This window comes from Bubalus bubalis, chromosome 2, assembly GCF_019923935.1.
Source record: "Bubalus bubalis isolate 160015118507 breed Murrah chromosome 2, NDDB_SH_1, whole genome shotgun sequence".
Classification (NCBI taxonomy): domain Eukaryota; kingdom Metazoa; phylum Chordata; class Mammalia; order Artiodactyla; family Bovidae; genus Bubalus; species Bubalus bubalis.
The window spans coordinates 51,681,932-51,705,675 of NC_059158.1; the positions used below are offsets into that span (position 1 = coordinate 51,681,932).

The following is a 23,744-nucleotide window of genomic DNA, read 5'->3' on the forward strand; positions in this document are numbered from 1 at the left end:
AAACAGTAGGACAGGACTGAAGTGACTTTGCAAGCATGTGTGCAGTTTCTGTATAGTGTGAAGAAATAAAATGTGGTTTTAGTGTCCATGCTGTGGATAACAACAACAACAAAAAAAAAGTAAAAGCAAAGAAAAAAAAAAAGTACCCTCTTAAACAGCATGTAGTGACATCAGGAATTTGCTCCATCATCTGCACTCTAAGAATTAAAGGCTGGGTTTAGTTTCCTGGGTTTAGTCTGCTGCACATGTATAGATGAAGCAGAGTTCATCTGTTTAACAGTTTTAATCTGAAGTTAGTTGCCATTGACTCCATGGAAAGTGGATTGGAATATGTGAGGTGTGGTTTTGTTCTGCATGAGTTGTATTTGTTCAAGCTAGTCAGATCACTTATAATTATAATGGGAACATATCACTTTTGAGTTATATGGAGACAGAATATGACAATATATGTTTAACGTGAAGATTACATGTGTATATGTCTCTGTGTGTATGCAAATAAATCCAATATCTGCTTACTGAAGTCTTAGGCCCTAGCAGATGTAATTGCTTTGTAGAAGTTTTTGAGGAGGAAATTAACTGAAATGATGGCTTTAGGGGAGATCGTTTCTAATATAATTGTTGACCATGTAAGAGGAGATTATGGAGAAGGGAATGGCAACCAACTCCAGTATTCTTGCCTGGATAATCCCATGGGAGAAGAGCTTGTAGAGCTACAGTACATGTGGTCACAATGTATTGGACACAACTCAGAGACTAAGCAAGCAAGAAGAGATTCAGTTCAGTTACTCAGTCATGTCCGACTCTTTGTGACCCCATAAATCGCAGCACACCAGGCCTACGTGTCCATCACCAACTTCCGGAGTTCACTCAAACTCACGTCCATCAAGTCGGTGATGCCATCCAGCCATCTCATCCTCTTTCGTCCCCTTTTCCTCTTGTCCCCAATCCCTCCCAGCATCAGAGACTTTTCCAATGAGTCAACTCTTTGTATGAGGTGGCCCAAGTATTGGAGTTTCAGCTTTAGCATCAGCCCTTCCAAAGAACACCCAGGGCTGATCTCCTTTAGAATGGACTGATTGGATCTCCTTGAGGTCCAAGGGACTCTCAAGAGTCTTCTCCAACACCACAGTTCAAAAGCATCAATTCTTAGGTGCTCAGGTTTCTTCACAGTCCAACTCTCACATTCATACACGACCACAGGAAAAACCATAGCCTTCACTAGATGGACCTTGGTTGGCAAAGTAATGTCTCTGCTTTTCAATATGCTATCCAGGTTGGTCATAACTTTTCTTCCAAGGAGTAAGCGTCTTTTAATTTCATGGCTGCAGTCACCATCTGCAGTGATTTTGGAGCCCAAAAAAATAAAGTCTGACACTATTTTCACTGTTTAACCATCTATTTCCCATGTAGTGATGGGACCAGATGCCATGATCTTTGTTTTCTGAATGTTGAGCTTTAAGACAACTTTTTCACTCTCCTCTTTAACTTTCATCAAGAGGCTTTTGAGTTCCTCTTCATTTTCTGCCTTAAGGGTGGTGTCATCTGCATATCTGAGGTTATTGATATTTCTCCCAGCAATCTTGATTCCAGCTTGTGTTTCTTCCAGCCCAGCATTTCTCATGATGTACTCTGCATAGAAGTTAAATAAGCAGGGTGACAATATACAGCCTTGACTTTTTCCTTGACAGTACTCCTTTTCCTATTTGGAAGAAGTCTGTTGTTCAATGTCCAGTTCTAACTGCTGCTGCCTAACCTGCATATAGGTTTCTCAAGAGGCAGGTGAGGTGGTCTAGTATTCCCATCTCTTTCAGAATTTTCCACAGTTTATTGTGATCCACACAGTCAAAGGTTTTGGCATAGTCAATAAAGCAGAAATAGATGTTTTTCTGGAACTCCCTTGCCTTTTTGATGATCCAGTTGGCAATTTGATCTCTTGTTCCTCTGCCTTTTCTAAAATCAGCTTGAACATCTGGAAGTTCATGGTTCACATATTGCTGATAAGGCACTGAAGTTCAGAGAAAAAAATAGATATAGCTTGAAAACAGAGTGTAAGGCTTCCATCTACAAATGATGAAGAGAGACATCAAAAAAATAAAAATAAAAAAATCAACCCTGCTATTACATTGGTTTCAGACTTGGAAACTACAGAATAGTGAGAAAATTTCTTTTTAAAAAATATTTATTGCACTGTAATTGATTTACAATGTTCTGTTGGTTTCAGCTAAACAGTAAAATGAATCTATTATACTTACACATATATAGACATTTTATAAACATTATTTTCCCATATAGGCCATTACAGAGTATTGAGTAGAGTTCCTGGTGCTTATTCAGTTCAGTTCATTTCAGTCGCTCAGTCGTGTCCAACTCTTTGCAACCCCACGAATTGCAGCATGCCAGGCCTCCCTGTCCATCACCAACTCCCGGAGTTCACTCAGACTCACGTCCATCGATTCAGTGATGGCATCCAGCCATCTCATCCTCTGTTGTCCCCTTCTCCTCTTGCCCCCAATCCCTCCCAGCATCAGGGTCTTTTCCAATGAGTCAACTCTGCACATGAGGTGACCAAAGTATTGGAGTTTCTGCTTTAGCGTCAGTCCTTCCAATGTACACCCAGGACTGATCTCCTTTAGAATGGACTGGTTGGATCTCCTTGCAGACCAAAGGACTCTCAAGAGTCTTTTCCAACACCACAGTTCAGAAGCATCAATTCTTCTGTGCTCAGCTTTCTTCACAGTCCAACTCTCACATCCACACATGACCACTGGAAAAAACCATAGCCTTGACTAGACAGACCTTTGTTGGCAAAATAATGTCTCTGCTTTTGAATATGCTATCTAGGTTGGTCATAATTTTCCTTCCAAGGAGTAAGCGTCTTTTAATTTCATGGCTGTAATCACCATCTACAGTGATTTTGGAGCCCCCCAAAATAAAGTCTGCCAATGTTTCCACTGTTTCCCCGTCTATTTTCCATGAACTGATGGGATCAGATGCCATGATCTTAGTTTTCTGAATATTGAGATTTTAGCCAATTTTTTCACTCCCCACTTTCACTTTCATCAAGAGGCTTTTTAGTTCCTCTTCACTTTCTGCCATATGGGTAGTGTCATCTGCATATCTGAGATTATTGATATTTCTCCCAGCAATCTTGATTCCAGCTTGTGCTTCTTCCAGTCGAGCGTTTCTAATGATATACTCTGCATAGAAGCTAAATAAGCAGGGTGACAATATACAACCTTGACATACTCCTTTTCCTATTTGGAACCAGTCTGTTGTTCCACGTCCAGTTCTAACTATTGCTTCCTAACCTGCATATAGGTTTCTCAAGAGGCAGATCAGGTGGTCTGGTATTCCCATCTCTTTCAGAATTTTCCACAGTTTATTGTGATCCACACAGTCAAAGGCTTTGGCATAGTCAATAAAGCAGAAATAGATGTTTTTTTCTGGAATTCTCTTGCTTTTTCCATGATCCAACGGATGTTGGAAATTTGATCTCTGGTTCCTTTGCCTTTTCTAAAACCAGCCTGAACATCAGGAATTTCATGGTTCACATATTGCTGAAGTCTGTGCTTGGAGAATTTTGAGCATTATTTTACTAGCATGTGAGATGAGTGGAATTGTGTGGTAGTTTGAACATTCTTTGGCACTGCCTTTTTTTTGGGAATGGAATGAAAACTGCCCATTTCCAGTCTTGTGGCCACTGCTGAGTTTTCCAAATTTGCTGGCATATTGAGTGCAGCACTTTCACAGCATCATATTTCAGGATTTGACATAGCTCAACTGGAATTCCATCACCTCTACTAGCTTTGTTCATAGTGATGCTTTCTAAGGCTCACTTTACTCAGGTTCAAATAATTTCTTCATTTTTAATCAAATTGGGTTTTCATTATGTATAAAAAGTATGTACATTCTGACTACAAATTCTTTGTCAGATATATGGTTTGTAAATATTTTCTTCAGTTCATCTATCAATCTAGCATCTTTCTGTATTACATAATTATATATAGTATTAATAATGATTTCTTAAATTGTGTAATAGCAATAATAAATTATCAGAGAAAAATAAATTTTCCTCTCTGCTTATATTCTATTCATTCTATTCATACTGCTTCAGTTTAATTTCACTATATAGGCACCATCTTAAATGGAACAGTTATTAAATAAATACTACTGAGCTATATTTACCTATTCATCATGTTGAATGAGGACAGTTTTTATAGAACCAAATGCTGGATTGTGCTGTATGGTCTCAATACTGGCACCAGGATAAGAACATCTACAAAAGTTGACTGAGCTGGTTCCCTTTTCTTCTCTATTTAGTCTCATGTCCTGTTACACAGTTTATCCAGAAGCTTAGTTATCACTCTTACGTACCAGCTCCTGGTTGTCAGTATCTATTTTTGCAAAGGCTAGATTCTGCAGTGACATACAATATTTCTACCAATTTCTGTGATTATAACCATTAAAGGATAGCAGAAGTTCGGAGGGGTCATAAATTGGCACTGTTTAAAGAAAATGTTTAAAAATAAAGTACCTCCATGTCTGGCATCCAGTCCCATCACTTCAGGCAAATAGAAGCCAGAAAAGTGAAAGCTAGGACAGATTCTATTTTCTTGGGTTTCAAAATCACTGTGGACAGTGACTACAGCAATAAAATTAAAAGACACTTGCTCCTTGGAAGGAAAAATATGAAAAACCTAGACATCATATTAAAAAGAAGTGACTTCACTTTGCTGACAATGGTCTATATAGTTAAAAGTTTTGGTCTTCATTCTAATCATTGTTTCCTTATAGGTAACACATTTTATTTCTCTAGCTCCTTTTTTCTATTTCTTTAGTTTGCAGTCATTACATCATGTCTGGGTGTGGATTTCTTTGAGTTTATCCTTTGGGAGATTTGTTGTGCTTCTTACATCTGTAAGTTTGTGTCTTCTGCTAAATTTAGGAAATTTTCAGACTTTTTTTTCCCCCTCAAGCAGGTTTTCTGTGTTTTGCTTTCTCTTCTCCTTCTTGGATTTTGATGACATAAATACTAGATCTTTTGTTTTCCAGAAGTCTCTGAGTCTCTGTTCAATTTTTTTAAACCATTTTCTCTCTGCTGTTCAGATGGTATAATTTCTGTCTTCAGTTCATCGACTCTTCTGTCATTTTTGTTTTGCTATTGACCTCATCCATTGAATCACATATTTCTCATCAGAAACCATGGAAAGAAAAGGCAGTGCAACAACATTATAACAGTGCTGAAAGAACAGAACTATCCATTGAGAACTGCATATCTAGCAAAAAAAAAAAACTTTATAGGAAGAAAAATGAAATAAAAATATTCTCAGATAAAAGAAAAATAAGAGAATCTGCTGTGAGCAGACCTGCTATACAAAAGAAATGTTAAGGTGAGTTCTTCAAGTAGAGTGAATTTATATCAGAGAGAAACTCAGAACATCAGCAATGAAGGAAGGATGAAACAAATCATAAATATATAAACAGATATAATAAACTATTATTTTCCTCTTATGTTGTTTGACTCAAGTATGCAGTTGAGAGATATTGTCATAACATTATCAATAACAATGGAGTTTTGAAGTTGTGTAGATGTAATACATGGCAACTACCACAAAGGATAGGGGAGAATAAGGAAACTTCTGTGCTGGGAAGTTTTCAACATGCCACGTAAAGTGGTAAAATATCAGCCCTAAAAAAAAAAAAAAAAAAAAAAAGTTTTGGTCTTTCCAGTCATCATGTATGGATGTGAGAGTTAAACCATAAAGAAGGCTGAGCAACAAGGAATTGATGCTTTCAAAATGTGCTGATGGAGAAGACTCTAAAAGTCCCTTGGATTGCAAGATCAAACCAGTCAAGCCTAAAGAAAATCAACCTTGAGCATGAACTGGAAGTACTGATGCTGAAGTTGAAGCTTGGATACTCTGGGTACTTGATGTGAAGAGCTGACTCATTGGAAAAGACCCTGATACTAGGAAAGATTGAAGTCAAAAGGAGAAAGGGGCAGAGGATGAGAAGGTGAGATAGCATCACCCACTCAAAAGACATGAATTTAGGAAAATCTGGAGATATTGGAGGACAGAGGAGCCTGGCGTCTTGCAGTCCAGAGTCAGACAGGACTTAGCGACTGAATAATAACAACAATCTTTAATCTGCCCAAATTATCATCAGCCTGTTGTAGAAGGCTAAATTACATATTCTAGATTTTTTTATGAATAGCTTTTAACATTTTAAGAAAATTAGTGAATATGTATTATGCTTTATTTATTTATTTATTTCTGAGGACGTGCTTAGCAAATTCACAGAATGAAATAGTACTTGAGAACCACAGACACAAAGAGGAGTGACAGACATATTAATCATCCAGGTCACTGTGAAAACAGTGTTAGCTCTGAACTTTGGAAGTAGTCAAATCATGCTAGATACCAAGATGCTATCAAGGTTCAAGATACCAAGATGCCACCAAGGTTCAAGAAGTATGGAAAATTCATTGTTATCATTGCTCCTGGGCAGGATTTAGAGAGGATACAAACTGAAATTTCCAATACTACTCAATTTTTCAATGAACTGATATGGATACAAACAAGATAAGATTATTTTCAGAAAATAAAGCTGAAGTCTGATATTTTTAGAAAAAGTATTATCCATGCCAAAAACTTTATTTTTTATGTCTTCTCATTATTTTATTTATTTATTTTTAATTTAAATTTATTTATTTTAATTGGATGCTTTACAATATCATCCTTGCACATATGGGATATATCATTAGAGGGAAAAAAAACCCACATTCCAGTTTATTTCTGTTCTTTTTACATCACCCTCTATTTTTAGTAGCCTTAAACGTTTAACAATAAATATTAAGAAACAATAATTTTTGCAAATCTTTGTACTAGGGACCTCAGGGAATACCAAAAGTACACACTGATATTTCCAAAGCATTAACAGTAGTAGAGAAGTTCCTTTATGAATAAAATAAGCATAATTGAAGAAAGAGAGTAATAGCATAGAGAATATGATAGAGTCACAAAATCAGTGAAATGTCCCTGGAAGACATATGGTTGGAGGATGGGAGTAATATATGGTGATGAAAGTGACTTTGAAACAAGAATGATTATAGCATCAATATTTATCATATCCAAAAGTAGAAGTGACCCAATCTTCATCCAACTAATGGCTAGATTAACAAAATATATCCGAAGTGAAACATTTTTCAGCTTCAGTTCAGTTCAGTCGCTCAGTCGTGTCTGACTCTTTGCCCCCCATGAATTGCAGCACGCCAGGCCTCCCTGTCCATCAGCAACTCCCAGAGTGTGCTCAAACTCATGTCCATTGAGTTGGTGATGCCATCCAATCATCTCATCCTCTGTCATCCCCTTATCCTCCTGTCTTCAATCTTTCCCAGCATCAGGGTCTTTTCAAATGAGTCAGCTATCCACATCAGGTGGCAAAGTATTGGAGTTTCAGCTTCAACATCAGTCCTTCCAATGAACACCCAGGGCTGATCACCTTTAGAATGGATTGGTTGGATCTCCTTGCAGTCCAAGGAACTCTCAAAGAGTCTTCTCCAACACCACAGTTCAAAAGCATCAGTTCTTCGGCACTCAGCTTTCTTCATAGTTCAACTATCACATCCATACATGACCACTGGAAAAGCCATAGCCTTGACTAGACAAACCGTTGTTGACAAAGTAATGTCTTTGCTTTTTAATACACTGTCTAGGTTGGTCTTGATCCCTGTCTCCTGTACAATGTCATGAACCTCTGTCCATAGTTCATCATGCACTATATCTATCAGATCTAATCCCTTAAATCTATTTCTCACTTCCACTTTATAATCATAAGGGATTTGATTCCCTTTAATCATAAGGGATTTGATTTGATTTAGGTCATACCTAAATGATATTTGATTTAGGCCATACCTAAATGGTCTAGTGGTTTTCCCTACATCTTCAATTTAACTCTGATTTTGGCAATAAGGAGTTCATGATCTGAGCCACAGTCAGCTCCTGGTCTTGTTTTTGCTGACTGTATAGAGCTTCTCCATCTTTGGCTGCAAAAAATATAATCTGATTTCGGTGTTGACCATCTGGTGATGTCCATATGTAGAGTCTTCTCTTGTGTTGTTAGAAGAGGGTGTTTGCTATAACCAGTGTGTTCTCTTGGCAAAATTCTATTAGCCTTTACCCTGCTTCATTCCGTATTCCAAGGCCAAATTTGCCTGTTACTCCAGGTGTTTCTTGACTTCCTACTTTTGCATTCCAGTCCCCTATAATGAAAAGGACACCTTTTTGGGTGTTAGTTCTAAAAGGTCTTGTAGGTCATTGTAGAACTGTTCAAATTCAGCTTCTTCAGGGTTACTGGTTGGGGCATAGACTTGGATTACTGCAATATTGAATGGTTTGCCTTGGAAAAGAACAGAGATCATTCTGTCGTTTTTGAGATTGCATCCAAGTACTGCATTTCGGACTCTTTTGTTGACCATGATGGCTACTCCATTTCTTCTAAGGGATTCCTGCCTGCAGTAGGAGATATAATGGTCATCTGAGTTAAATTTACCCATTCCAGTCCATTTTACTTTACTGATTCCTAGAATGTCGATGTTCACTCTTGCCATCTCCTGTTTGACCACTTCCAATTTGCCTTGATTCATGGACCTAACATTCCAGGCTCCTATGCAATATTGCTCTTTACAGCATTGGACCTTGCTTCTCTCACCAGTCAAATCCACAGCTGGGTATTATTTTTGCTTTGGCTCCATTCCTTCATTATTTCTGGAGTTATTTCTCCACTGATCTCCAGTAGCATATTGGTCACCTACTGACCTGGGGTGTTCCTCTTTCAGTATCCTATCATTTTGCCTTTTCATACTGTTCATGGGGTTCTCAAGGAAAGAATACTCAAGTGGCTTTCCATTCCCTTCTCCAGTGGACCACATTCTGTCAGACCTCTCCACCATGACCTACCCATATTGGGTGGCCCTACAGGGCATGGCTTATTTTCATTGAGTTAGACAAGGCTGTGGTCCTAGTGTGATAAGATTGACTAGTTTTCTGTGATTATGGTTTCTGTGTGTCTGCCATCTGGTGCCCTCTTGCAACACCTACCATCTTATTTTGGTTTCTCTAACCTTGGGCATGGGATATCGCTTCACAGCTGCTCCAGCAAAGTGCAGCCATGGCTCCCTACCTTGGACAAGGGGTATCTCCTCACTTCCACCCCTCCTGACCTTGAACGTGGAGTAGCTCCTCTCGGCCCTCCTGTGCCCGCGCAGCCACCACTCCTTGGAGCTGGGGTTGCTCCTCTCTGCCGCCACCCCGACCTCGGGTGGGGGTAGCTCCTCCCAGCGGCCACCACTGACCTTGGATGTGGGGTAGCTCCTTTCAGCTCCTCCTGTGCTGTCACAGCCTGGCACTCTCAGCTTCTTCCCCTGACCTCGGATGTGGGGTAGCTCCTCTTGGCCACTGTCCTGTGGGCATAAGGTCCTCCCAGCTTCTGCCCCTGACCTCAGACGTGTGATACTCCTCTCGGTCGCACATGTGCACAGTTGCAGCCGCCCACACTTGGATGCCTTTGCAGCCACTGGAAGGCCTTACAAATGGCTGTGAAAAGAAGAGAAGTGAAAAGCAAAAGAGAAAAGGAAAGATATAAACATCTGAATGCAGAGTTCCGAAGAATAGCAAGAAGAGATACGAACGCCTTCCTCAGTGATCAATGCAAAGAAATGGAGGAAAACAACAGAATGGGAAAGACTACAGATCTCTTCAAGAAAATTAGAGATACCAAGGTAACATTTCATGCAAAGATGGGCTCGATAAAGGACAGAAATGGTATGGACCTAACAGGAGCAGAAGATATTAAGAAGAGGTGGCAAGAATACACAGAATTGTACAAAAAAGATCTTCATGACCAAGATAATCATGATGGTATGATCACTCACCTAGAGCCAGACAACCTGGAATGTGAAGTCAAGTGGGCCTTAGAAAGCATCACTACGAACAAAGCTAGTGGAGGGGATGGAATTCCAATTGAGCTATTTCAAATCCTGAAAGATGATGCTGTGAAAGTGCTGCACTCAATATGCCAGAAAATTTGGAAAACTCAGCAGTGGCCACAGGACTGGAAAAGGTCAGTTTTCATTCCAATCCCAAAGAAAGGCAGTGCCAAAGAATGCTCAAACTATCACACAATTGCACACATCTCAGACGCTAGTAAAGTAATGCTCAACATTCTCCAAGCCAGGAGAATGTGATCCGTGAAATTCAGCAGTATGTGAACCGTGAACTTCCAGCTGTTCAAGCTGGTTTTAGAAAAGGCAGAGGAACCAGAGCTCAAATTGCCAACATCCACTGGATCATCGAAAAAGCAAGGGAGTTCCAGAAAAACATCTATTTCTACTTTATTGACTATGCCAAAGCCTTTGACTGTGTGGATCACAATAAACTGTGGGAAATTCTGAAAGAGATAGGAATACCAGACCACCTGGTCTGCCTCTTGAGAAATTTGTATGCAGGTCAGGAAGCAACAGTTAGAACTGAACGTGGACCAGACTGGTTCCAAATAGGAAAAGGAGTACGTCAAGGCTGTATCTTTTCACCGTGCTCCCCTGTCCATAGGATTCTCCAAGCAAGAATAGTGGAGTGCGTTGCCATGCCCCCGTTCAGGGGATTTTCCCTACCCAATAATTGAACCCAGGTCTCCTATGTTTCCTGCATTGCAGACAGACTCTTTAACTCTGAGCCACTGGAGAAGCCCTTTACATGGCTATAACGGAGCCACCCTCCATCCAAGGTCAGGGGCGGTGGTCAAGAGGAGCAACCCCCTTTCCAAGGAGTGGTGGCTGAGTGGGCGCATAGGGCTGCGAGGAGCTACTCCACGTTCAAGGTCAGGAGGGGCGAGCTCGTCCAATGTAAGGAGCAGCAGCTATGTTTTGCTGGAGCAGCCGTGAAGAGATACCCCACTTCCAAGGTAGAAGAAACCAAAGTAAGACGGGAGGTGTCGTGTGAGGGCATCAGAGGGCAGACACACTGAAACCATAATCACAGAAAACTAGCCAATCTGATCACATGGACCACAGCCTTGACTAACTCAATGAAAATAAGCCATGCCGTGAGGGGCCACCCAAGATGGATGGGTCATGACAGAGAGCTCTGACAGAAGGTGGTCACTGGAGTTTGTGGAGAAGGGAATGTCAAACCACTTCAGTATTCTTGCCTTGAGAAGCCCACGAACAGTATGAAAAGGCAAAATGATAGGATACTGAAAGTGGAACTCCCCAGGTTGGTAGGTGCCCAGTATGCTACAGGAGATCAGTGGAGAAATAACTCCAGAAAGAATGAAGGGATATGTAACCAAATAAAAAACAATATCTAGTTGTGGATATAACTTGTGATATAAGCAAGGTCTGATGTTGTAAGAGCAATATTGTGTAGGAACCTGGAATTTTAGGCCCATGAATCAAGACAAATAGGAAGTAGTCAAACAGGAGATGGCAAGAGTGAACGTGGACATTCTACGAATCAGTGAACTAAAATGGACTGAAATGGGTGAATTTAACTCAGATGACCATTATATCTACTACTGCAGGTAGGAATCCCTTAGAAGAAATGGAGTGGCCATCATGGTCAACAAAAGAGTCCGAAATGCAGTACTTGGATGCAATCTCAAAAACGACAGAATGATCTCTGTTCTTTTCCAAGGCAAACCATTCAATATTGCAGTAATCCAAGTCTATGCCCCAACCAGTAATGCTGCAGAAGCTGAAGTTGAACGGTTCTATGAAGACCTACAAGACCTTTGAGAACTAACACCCAAAAAAGATGTCCTTTTCATTATAGGGGACTGGAATGCAAAAGTAGGAAGTCAAGAAACACCTGGAGTAACAGGTAAATTTGGCTTTGGAATACGGAATGAAGCAGGGCAAAGACTAACAGAGTTTTGCCAAAAAAATGCACTGGTCATAACAAACACCCTCTTCCAACAACACAAGATAAGACTCTCTACATGGACATCACCAGATGGTCAACACCGAAATCAGATTGATTATATTCTTTACAGCCAAAGATGGAGAAGCTCTAAACAGTCAGCAAAAACAAGACCAGGAGCTGACTGTGGCTCAGACCATGAGCTCCTTATTGCCAAATTCAGACTTAAATTGAAGAGAGTAGGGAAAACCATTAGACCATTCAGGTATGACCTAAATCAAATCCCTTATGATTATACAGTGGAAGTGAGAAATAGATTTAAGGGCCTAGATCTGATAGATAGAGTGCCTGATGAACTATGGACTGAGCTTCGTGATTGTACAGGAGACATAGATCAAGACCATCCCAATGGAAAACAAATGCAAAAAAGCAAAATGGCTGTCTGAGGAGGCGTTACAAATAGCTGTGAAAAGAAGAGAAGTGAAAAGCAAAGGAGAAAAGGAAAGATATAAACATCTGAATGCAGAGTTCCAAAGAATAGCAAGAAGAGATAAGAAAGACTTCCTAAGCAATCAATGCAAAGAAATAGAGGAAAACAACAGAATGAGAAAGACTAGAGATCTCTTTATGAAAATCAGAGATACCAAAGGAACATTTCATGGAAAGATGGGCTCAATAAAGGACAGAAATGGTATGGACCTAACAGAAGCAGAAGATAATAAGAAGAGATGACAAGAATACATAGAAGAACTGTATAAAAAAAGAACTTCACATCTCAGATAATCACGATGGTGTGACCACTGGCCTAGAGCCAGACATCCTGGAATGTGAAGTCAAGTGGGCCTTAGAAAGCATCACTACGAACAAAGCTAATCGAGGTGATGGAATTCCAGTTGAGATATTCCAAATCCTGAAAAATGATGCTGTGAAAGTGCTGCACTCAATATGCCAGCAAATTTGGAAAACTCAGCAGTGGTCACAGGACTGGAAGAGGTCAGTTTTCATTCCAATCCCAAAGAAAGGCAATGCCAAAGAATGCTCATATTACCGCACAATTACACTCATCTCACATGCTAGTAAAGGAATGCTCGAAATTCTCCAAGCCAGGCTTCAGCAATATGTGAACCGTGAACTTCCAGATGTTTAAGCTGGTTTTAGAAAAGGCAGAGGAACCAGAGATCAAATTGCCAACATCCGCTGGATCATGGAAAAAGCGAGATTTCCAGAAAAATATCTATTTCTGCTTTATTGACTATGCCAAAGCTTTTGACTGTGTGGATCACAATAAACTGTGGAAAATTCTGAAAGAGATGGGAATACCAGACCACCTGATCTGCCTCTTGAGAAATTTGTATGCAGGTCAGGAAGCAACAGTTAGAACTGGACATGGAACAACAGACTGGTTCCAAATAGGAAAAGGAGTACGTCAAGGCTGTATATTGTCACCCTGTTTATTTAACTTCTATGCATAGTACATCATGAGAAATGCTGGACTGGAAAAAACACAAGCTGGAATCAAGATTGCCGGGAGAAATATCAATAACCTCAGATACATAGATGACACCACCCTTATGGCAGAAAGTGAAGAGGAACTAAAAATCCTCTTGATGAAAGTTTAAGTGGAGAGTGAAAAAGTTGGCTTAAAGCTCAACATTCAGAAAATGAAGACCATGGCATCCGGTCCATCACTTCATGGGAAATAGATGGGGAAACAGTGGAAACACTGTCAGAATTTTTTTGGGGGGAGGGCTCCAAAATTACTGCAGTTAGTGACTGCAGGCATGAAATTAAAAGACGCTTACTCCTTGGAAGGAAAGTTATGACCAACCTAGATAGCATATTCAAAAGCAGAGACATTAATTTGCCAACAAAGGTGCGTCTAGTCAAGGCTATGGTTTTTCCAGTGGTCATGTATAGATGTGAGAGTTGGACTGTGAAGACTGAGCACCGAAGAATTGATGCTTTGGAACTGCGGTGTTGGAGAAGACTCTTGAGAGTCCCTTGGACTTCAAGGAGATCCAACTGTTCCCTTCTGAAGGAGATCAGCCCTGGGATTTCTTTGGAAGGAATCATGCTAAAGCTGAAACTCCAGTACTTTGGCCACCTCATATGAAGAGTTGACTCATTCGGAAAAGGCTCTGATGGTGGGAGGGATTGGGGGCAAGAGGAGAAGGGGACGACAGAGGATGAGATGGCTGGATGGCATCACTAACTCGATGGACGTGAGTCTGAGTGAACTCCGGGAGTTGGTGATGGACAGGGCGGCCTGGCGTGCTGCGATTCTTGGGGCCGCAAAGAGTTGGACATGACTGAGCGACCTATCTGATCTGATCTGATCTAAGTATATCCATATATATGTGATGTTATATATAATAGTATACATGTAGTAAATGTTTTACTCTAAAGTATACGTTAAAGTCTAACCCAGTTCATATATGTTGTGTATATATATATATAGAGAAATATACTCTCTCTCTCTCTACACACATAATTGTACAATGTCACACAGCCCAAAGGTAGTTAATATGAGATTCTAATGAAATTCTTATTAAGTCTAAAGACAGGTCTTACATTTATAAACACTCTGAATACCTTGAAAACAGACAAAATAAGAATAACAACCACTTTCCTGACAAGCTGCTGCATCTCAGTCACACTTTTTGAGGTAATAAAATAAGACAGTACCCTAACTATTTCATTTCTCTTAGACTTTTCTGTGCCTATATCAGAGCATGGTTTTAAGAATTAGAAGACATTAGAACAATAAAGTTCTTAATATTGTTGCTGTCAATAATTTTTACACGTGATAGAATGACCCCAACCATTTTTTTTTGACCCGTTTGTTTGTGGCAAAGGTAACATAGCTCATTGCATGTTTTGTTGATTTGTTTTACAGATTTCCAAGTCCTCCTTCAAGGTTAAAATAAAATTTCTTCCTCTTACAAGTCATATTCAAATTCTTCCTACACCAGGAAAAGCTCTGAGACTCCAGAAACAGAAATTGACAGAACTCTTAGGTTCAACATCCTGAATTATACTAGGATAAAATTAAAGACATTTATTTGTGTTTGCTCACCTATATAATTAGTGAGGAAGAAAATAATATTTATATATAGAAAAATTTAAGCATTAGAAGTTAACTTATGACCAATTTTTCCCACCTTATTCAGTTAATATTTATTGAGCGCTTACTATGTGTTCCACGTTCAGTCATTAAGTCATGCTCAATTCTTTGTGACCCCATGGAATGCAGCAACACAGGATTCCCTGTCTTTCTTTATCTCTGAAGTTTGCTCAAATTCATGTCATTGAGTCAGTGATGTTATCTAACCATTTTATCCTCTGTGGCCCTCTTCTCCTTTTACCTTCAATCTTTCACAGCATCAGGCTCTTTTCCAAATAGTTGGCTCTTCACATAAGTTGGCCAAAGTACTGGAGCTTCAGCTTCAGCATCAGTCCTTCCAATTAATATTCAGGGTTGATTTCCTTTGGAGATGATTTGTCTGACCTTTTTTCAGTCCAAGGGACTCTCAAGAGTATTCTCCAGCACTGCAATTCAAAAACACAGTTCTTCAGCATACAGCCTTATTTATGGCCCAACTCTCATATTCATTCATGGCTACTGGAAAAACCATAGCTTTGACAATATGAACCTTTGCCAGCAAAGTTATGTCTCTGCTTTTTAATATACTGTCAAGATTTGTCATAGCTTTTCTTCCATGAGCAGGTGTGTTTTAATTTTATGCTGCAGTCACCATCCATAGTGACTTGGAAGACCAAGAAAATAAAATTTGTCACTATTTTCCACTTTTTGGCTATCTATTTGCCATGAAATGATGGGACCAGATGCCATGATCTTCATTTTTTGAAAGTTGAGTTTTAAGCCAGTTTTTTCACTCTCCTCTTTCACTCTCATCAAGAGGCTCTTTAGTTCCTCTTCACTTTCTGCCATTAGTGTAGTATCATCTGCATATGTGAGGTTGTTGATATTTCTCTCAGAAATCTTGATTCCAGCTTGTGATTCACCCAGTTGGCATTCCACACGATGTATCTACATATAAGTTAAATAAACAAGGAGGCAATATACAACCTTTTTAAACTCCTTTCCCAATTTTGAAACAGTCAGTTGCTCCATGAAAGGTTCTAACTGTTGTTTCTTGGCCCAAATACAGGTTTCTCAGGAGACAAGTAAGGTGTTCCTATGCTATCATTTCTTTAAGAATTTCCCATAGTTTATTATGATCCACACAGTCAAAAATTTTAGCATAGCCAATGAAGCAGAAGCAGATGTTTTTCTGGAATTCTTTTGCTTTCTTTATGATGCAATGAATGTTGGCAATTTGATCACTGGTTCCTCTGTCTTTCCTAAACCCAACTTGTACATCTAGAAGTTCTTGGTTTATGTATTGTTGAAGTCTAATTTGAAGGACTTTGTGTGTAAATTTACTGGCCTGTAAGATAAGCACAAGTGTACAGTAGTTTAAACATTTTTGCATTGCCCTTCTTTGTTATTGGAATGAAAACCGACCTTTCCAGGCCTGTGGCCATTGCTGAGTTTTCCTAACTTGCTGGCAGATTGAGTGCAGCACTTTAATAGCATCATCTCTTGAGATATGAAACAGCTTAGTGGAATTCCATCACCTCCATTAGCTTTGTTTTTAGTAATGCTTCCTAAGGCCCATTTGACCTCACATTCCAAGTTGTCCAGTTATTGGTGAGCAGCCACACCATTGTGGTTATCTGGGTCATTAAGACATTTGTTGTATAGTGCTTCTGTGTATTTTTCCACCTCTTTCTAATAACTTCTACCTCTGTTAAGTGCTTACCATTTCTGTCCTTTATCTTGCACATCTTTGCGTGAAATATTCCTTTGATACCTCCAATTTTTTGAAGAACTCTCTAGTTGTCGGGAGCCACATTAGGCATTACTGACAAAATGAAGGCATGGTCCCCAACCCCCCTCTCCTCATTCTGCAGGCATGGAAGGAGTTAGACCTTGCAATTCTGACTTGTCTTTTCCTCTCCTCAGCTGAGTTGACTGAAAAGGAATATTAAGGTGCTTATTGTTCTTGAGAGAATTATGAGAAGGCACAAAGCCTTCTGCAGCATTGTTCAGAAAATCACTCATAAAGTTAATCATTGACATTTGTTCAAGAACTTTTACAAAAGAGTGTTCCAGGATGAGCACATAGGCCATAGCTTGATGCCATGGGAGGGATTGATATCTGAAGCCTATTTGTGAGGACAATGTTTATGGAAAAGGAGTTTACTGAATTTAGGGCTTAGAAATAATTAAAATAGTTAGAAGTTAAAGAGTTAAGGAATCTTGTAAAGTTAGCACATTTTACTATAGCTAATAGAAGTTAGGAATTTTTAGAGACACTATACCTAGGAGCTTTTTAAAGAGATAGTGAGCTCAGGATGTTACAGGCAAACAGGATTCAGGAAGATAAGTAGTAAACTGAGGGAATGTAGCATGAGTTACTATGTAATCACAAGTTAACTATAGGACACCTTAGAAGAGGTAGATAATAGATAATGTCTGATTCCAAGAGAATCATTGAAGCAGGAACTCTGAAGAGTAACAATGATTTATGAAGATACTAAATCTAGGAGAGGGGGAACTGAAAATGTCAAACCTCTGGCCTAATGTTTTTGTAAAAGTATAAAAAAGAATTTTAAACTTGAAATAAAGAGGCAGTCCATAGAAAACTGAGAGGCTGTCTCATTTCTCTTGCCAACATCATCCATCTTTTCAGGTTGAATCCCTGGTTGCTGGAGTTGGACTCCAGCATTTAGTCTTTCTTATTGTATTGTTTTCCTCTACTTCTTTGCATTGTTCATTTAAAATGTCTTCTTATCTCTCCTTGTATTCTCTGGAACTCTGAATTCAGTTGGGTATATCTTTCCCTTTCTCCTTGCTTTTCTTCTCTTCTTTCCTCAGCTATTGTAAAGCCTTCTCAGAGATCCATTTTTCCTTATGCATTTCTTTTTCTTGGGGCTGGTTTTGGTCACCACATCCTGTATAGTGTTATGAACATCCATCCATAGTTCTTCAGGCACTCTCTCTACCTGGTCTAGTACCTTGAATCTAGTTATTACCTCCACTTTATAATCACAAGAGATTTGACATAGGCCATGCCTGAATGGCCCAGTGTTTTTCCCTACTTTTGTCAATTTAATCCTGGATTTTTCAATAAGGAGCTGATGACCTGTGCCAAAATCAACTTCAGATTTTGTTTTTCCTGACTACATAGACCTTCTTTGCTTTCTGCTGAAAGAAATCATAACCCATCTGATTTTGGTATTTTCCATCTGATTATGTCTATGTGTAGAGTCATCTCTTGTGTTCTTGGAAAAGAGTGTTTGCTGTGACCAGTGCGTTCTCTTGACAAAATGCTGTTAGTGTTTTCCATGCTTTATTTTCATCTCTGTGGCCAAACTTGCCTGTTATTCCAGATATCTCTTGACTTGCTAATTTTGTATTCCAATCCTCTATGCTAAAAAGGACATATTTTTCTGGTGTTTAGTTCTAGAAGGTGTTGTAGGTCTTCACAGAATAGGTCAACCTCAACTTCTTCAGCATTAGCTGTTGGGGCATAGACTTGAATTACTGTGATTTTCATTGTTTGCCTTGGAAAAGAACTGATCATTCTGTCATTTTTGAGATTACACACAAGTACTGCACTTAGTACTCTTCCATTGCCTTGAGAACCCTATGAACAGTATGTGTGCTTAATAGAAGCCAAGAATTATAAAAATGCCAGAGAAAAGCAGTTGAGTACTTTAATCTCCTTTACTTAATATCTTGACTGGATTTATGAAATTGCCATAGTCTTCCACGTTAGAAACCTGCTCTCATCTGATATTAATTGACATTTGTTTTCATTTCATTAATATCTATTTTAGTTTCTCATTTTTTTAAAGCTGATGTATTTCATTACATCACTGCAATCACCATGTCAAGAATATAACATACTACAATCTATTAAATACTAGACAGAAAGAGTAAACTGTTCTTTAGTTATCATTACAAGATGTTCTCTTTAAGTCAACATGTTTTTAATAATACATATTTTTTCTTGATATCATCAGTTCATTCCTTACTCCATTATTCCTTTCATCCTCTTTACCAGCTATTGTATTATATTTGGGATACAGAAAAGTAAGAAAAACCAGATATGATCCATGCATGTCTGTCCAATGGAAGAACTCATCATTAATGAGATAAATAAAATGTAACTATCAACCATGAGATATAGCTGCTAAATTCTGAAATATACTTCTCAGAGTTTATATTTGAAAGGATGTTTGGGTTGAGGTTATTTAATTGGTTGTTCATTTAAGCAATAAAATAACATTATACCTATTTTTCTCTTTCCATTAATATAATATTTTAGAGTGTTAGAATTCTTATAAAAAGAAAACAGCACAGAATATGGACTTTATAGATGGAAACTATACCTTGGTAACAGAGTTTATTCTGTTAGGGTTTCCAACTCATCTTGTTTCTCCTGCTTCTGACTTTGTACTCTATGATTTTAATGGGGAACATTGGATTGATGATGCTAATCAGGGTTGATCCTCATCTTCAAATGTCCATGCATTTTTTCCTTAGTAACCTATACTTTGTAGACATTTGTTATTCTTCCACCATTGTTCCCCAAATGTTTGTCAACTTCCTCTCTCAGAATAAGTCCATTTCCTATCATGGCTGTGCACTGCAGTTTTATTTTGCCTGTACTTTCGCAGATACCGAATCCTTTATCTTGGCTGCCATGACATATGATCTCTATGTTGCCATCTGTAACCCTTTACTGTACACGACTGTGATGTCTCAGGGCATCTGTGTATGGTTGATCGTCTTGTCATACTTTGGAGGCAATATGAGTTCCCTGGTGCACACATCCTTTGCGTTTATTCTGAAATACTGTGATAAAAATGTCATTAATCTTTTTTTTTTTTTGTGACCTCCCTCCCTTGCTTAAGTTATTGTGCACAGACACATCACTTAATGAGTGGCTTTTCTCCACATACGGCAGCTCAGTGGTAATTATCTGCTTCATCGTCATCATCATCTCCTACTTTTACATTTTCCTCTCAGTCTTAAAGATCCGTTCTTCCAACGGGAGGAAGAAGACCTTCTCTACCTGTGCTTCTCACCTGATATCTGTGGCCATCTACCAGGGAACTCTGCTCTTCATTTACTCATGACCCAGCTACCTGTATTCTCCCAACACTGATAAAATCATCTCAGTGTTCTACACCATCATCATCCCAGTGTTGCATCCCTTGATTTATAGTTTGAGAAACAAAGACATAAAAGACACTACTAAAAAAGTCTTAAAACCAAAGATAAATTCCTCCTGAGATATAAGGTTCCAGGATTCATTACAAACTCCAGCTGTGTGTATACTCAGTTGTGTCCAACTCTTTGGAACACCATGGACTATAGCCTGTTAGGCTCTTTTGCCTGTGGAATTATCCAGGAAACAATACTGGACTGGGTTGCCATATCCTCCTCCAGGGGATCTTTCCCACATAGGGATAAACCTGCATCTCTTGTTTCCTGCATTGACAGTCAGATTCTTTACCCCTGCAATACTTGGGACAAACTGTAATTAAGAACCTGCCAACAACCTTGCCAGCACATACACAACTTCTCACACAAGCATTTTATCAAACACTTGTTTTCACAGAGCCAAACACATTTCATAGCCCCAAGATAAAGTAAACATTTAAAAGATTCAAAACTACTGCAATGTAATATTTGAATAACTTTCCAACTATTCACTTCACTTCAGTCACTCAGTCATGTCCAACTCTTTGCAATCCTGTGGACTGCAGAACATCAAGCTTCCCTGTCCATCACCAACTCCTGGAGCTTGTTCAAACTCATGTCCATCGAGTTGGTGATGGCAACCAACCATCTCATCCTCTATTGTCCCCTTCTCCACCTGCCTTCAATCTTTCCTGGCATCAGGGTCTTTTCCATTGAGTCAGTTCTTCATCTCAGGTGGCCAAAGTATTGGAGCTTCAGCTTCAGCATTAGTCCTTCCAATGAATATTCCTTTAGGATTGACTTATTTTAGCCTCTTGCAGGCCAAGGGATTCTCAAAAGTCTTCTCCAACATGACAGTTCAGAATTATCAGTTCTTTTGGCACTCAGATTTCTTTATGGTCCAACTTTCACATCCATACATGACTACTGGAAAAACCACAGTTTTGACTAGACAGACCTTTGTTGGTAAAGTAATGGTTCTGCTTTCTAACACTCTGTCTATGTTTGTCATAACTTTTCTTCCAAGGCGCAAGAAAGTGTCTTTTAATTTCATGGCTGCAGTCACCACCTGCAGTGACTATGGAGCCCAAGAAAATAAAGTCTTTCACTTCCAACCATTAGGAGCTGGGAGTTAATACTAGAACAGATTGTAATAGGTTGTCTTAAAAGATATAGTAAGAACCTCAGATATTGTGTCTGTGTGTGTTTTCATGTGTAGAATATCTCATTAACAAGATTACAATTACAAAATTACTGGATTAGTGAGGAAGTCAGATTCCTTTGGTTTCTGTACTATATCTTGTACCCAACTAGTCAATTTCACTTTAATCAATTACTTAATTTTTCTGTCTCAATTGTCTGACCTGTAAAGTGAGAAGAGTATAGTACCTACATCAATGACTGTTACATGTTTGACTAAAGGCTGAGAATCATGCCTGAACCATGTTAAACACTTGATAGATCTTAAATACATATATTTATTTAATCAATTAAAATACATATAGTGCAACGAGATGGTGTGATGCAGGGATGCTAAGAAACGAATAATACAAAAAAAAAAAAAAAGAAAGGAATAATACAAAATCAAATACCCTTTTTTTAAGTGCTGCCCAATAACAAGTCAAGAGCCTTCTATACCCAAGTTAATCCAAATTAATTTGAAAACTTTTTCAAAGTAGCAGCTTGCAGACTAAAGGTTAATTACTAGAAAATTATTTGTTTTCCTACCTATCTTTTATTTTTATGCATGGAAGTGTTACTGAAAATGTGGAACATCCTTCTCTGTTATCTCAGAAACACAATTAGCTACTGAGTGTATAACCTGCGTCTTCAAAGTCTGGTCAACTGACGTGACATTGCAAAGCACCACAGAGAACATGCACTCAAAACCTGAACATAAAGGACATATATAATTGCAAAGTTTAATTCCCTAATTGATGTTTTTGCTGTTTATTATTATTTTCATCATTCAGTTCAGTTCAGTTTAGTTGCTCTGTCATGTCTGACTCTTTGAGACCCCAAGGGCTGCAGCATGCCAGACCTCCCTGTCTATTACCAACTCCCAGAGTTTACTCAAACTTATACCCATTGAGTCGGTGATGACATCCAACTATCCCATCCTCTATAGTCCCCTTCTCCTCCAACCTTCAATCTTTCCCAGCATCAGGGTCTTTTCCAATGAGTCAGGTCTTTGAATCAGGTGGCAAAAATATTGGATTTTCATCATTATTTTTTTATTATACAATTATTTAATTGTCATTTGTATATCTATTTGCTGAGGTATCTGTTCAAATCATGTCCCCATTTTTAATTGGGTTGTCTTTATTATTTATAAGTATTTTTGTATATTCTGGCTACAAACTTTTTGTTACATATCTGTTTTGCAAATATTTTCTTCAGTTAATCTATAAATCTAACATCTATCTATATTACATAATGATCAGATCAGATCAGATCAGATCAGTCGCTTAGTCGTGTCCAACTCTTTGCGACCCCATAAATCACAGCACTCCAGGCCTCCTTGTCCATCACCAACTCCCGAAGTTCACCCAGACTTACATTCCTCGAGTCAGTGATGCCATCCAGCCATCTCATCCTCTGTCGTTCCCTTCTCCTCCTACCCCCAATTCCTCCGAGCATCAGAGTGTTTTGCAATGAGCCAACTCTTCGCATGAGGTGGCCAAACTACTGGAGTTTCAGCTTTAGCATCATTCCTTCCAAAGAAATCCCAGGGCTGATCTCCTTCAGAATGGACTGGTTGGATCTTCTTGCAGTCCAAGGGACTCTCAAGAGTCTTCTCCAACACCATATTTCCAAAGCATCAATTCTTCGGTGCTCAGTCTTCACAGTCCAACTCTCACATTCATACATGACCACTGGAAAAACCATAGCCTTGACTAGACGAACATTTGTTAGTAAAGTAATGTCTCTGCTTTTGAATATGCTATCCAGGTTGGTCAAAACTTTCCTTCCAAGGAGTAAGTGTCTTTTAATTTCATGGCTGCAGTCACCATCTTCAGTGATTTTGGAACCCCCCAAAATAACTTCTGACACTGTTTCCATTGTTTCCCCATCTATTTCCCATGAAGTGACGGGACCAGATGCCATGATCTTCGTTTTCTGAATGTTGAGCTTTAAACCAACTTTTTCACTCTCCACTTTCACTTTCATCAAGAGGCGTTTTAGTTCCTCTTCACTTTCTGCCATAAGGGTGGTGTCATCTGCATATATGAGGTTATTGATATTTCTCCTGGCAATCTTGATTCCAGCTTGTGTTTCTTCCAGTCCAGCATTTCTCATGATGTGCTCTGCATAGAAGTTAAATAAACAGGGTGACAATATACAGCCTTGACGTACTCCTTTTCCTATTTGGAACCAGTCTGTTGTTCCATGTCCAGTTCTAACTGTTGCTTCCTGACCTGCATACAAATTTCTCAAGAGGCAGATCAGGTGGTCTAGTATTCCCATCTCTTTCAGAATTTTCCGCAGTTTATTGTGATCCACACAGTCAAAGGCTTTGGCATAGTTAATAAAGCAGAAATAGA

At 39.0% G+C, this 23,744-nt stretch overlaps 2 pseudogenes; one reads left to right on the plus strand and one right to left on the minus strand.

The window, feature by feature from the left end:
• Positions 1–16,649, minus strand: part of LOC102401569 — a 36,284-nt pseudogene extending 19,635 nt beyond the window's left edge.
• Positions 16,650–19,356: 2,707 nt separating this feature from the next.
• Positions 19,357–20,288, plus strand: LOC112578422 (annotated as a pseudogene).
• The last annotated feature ends 3,456 nt before the right edge of the window (positions 20,289–23,744 follow it).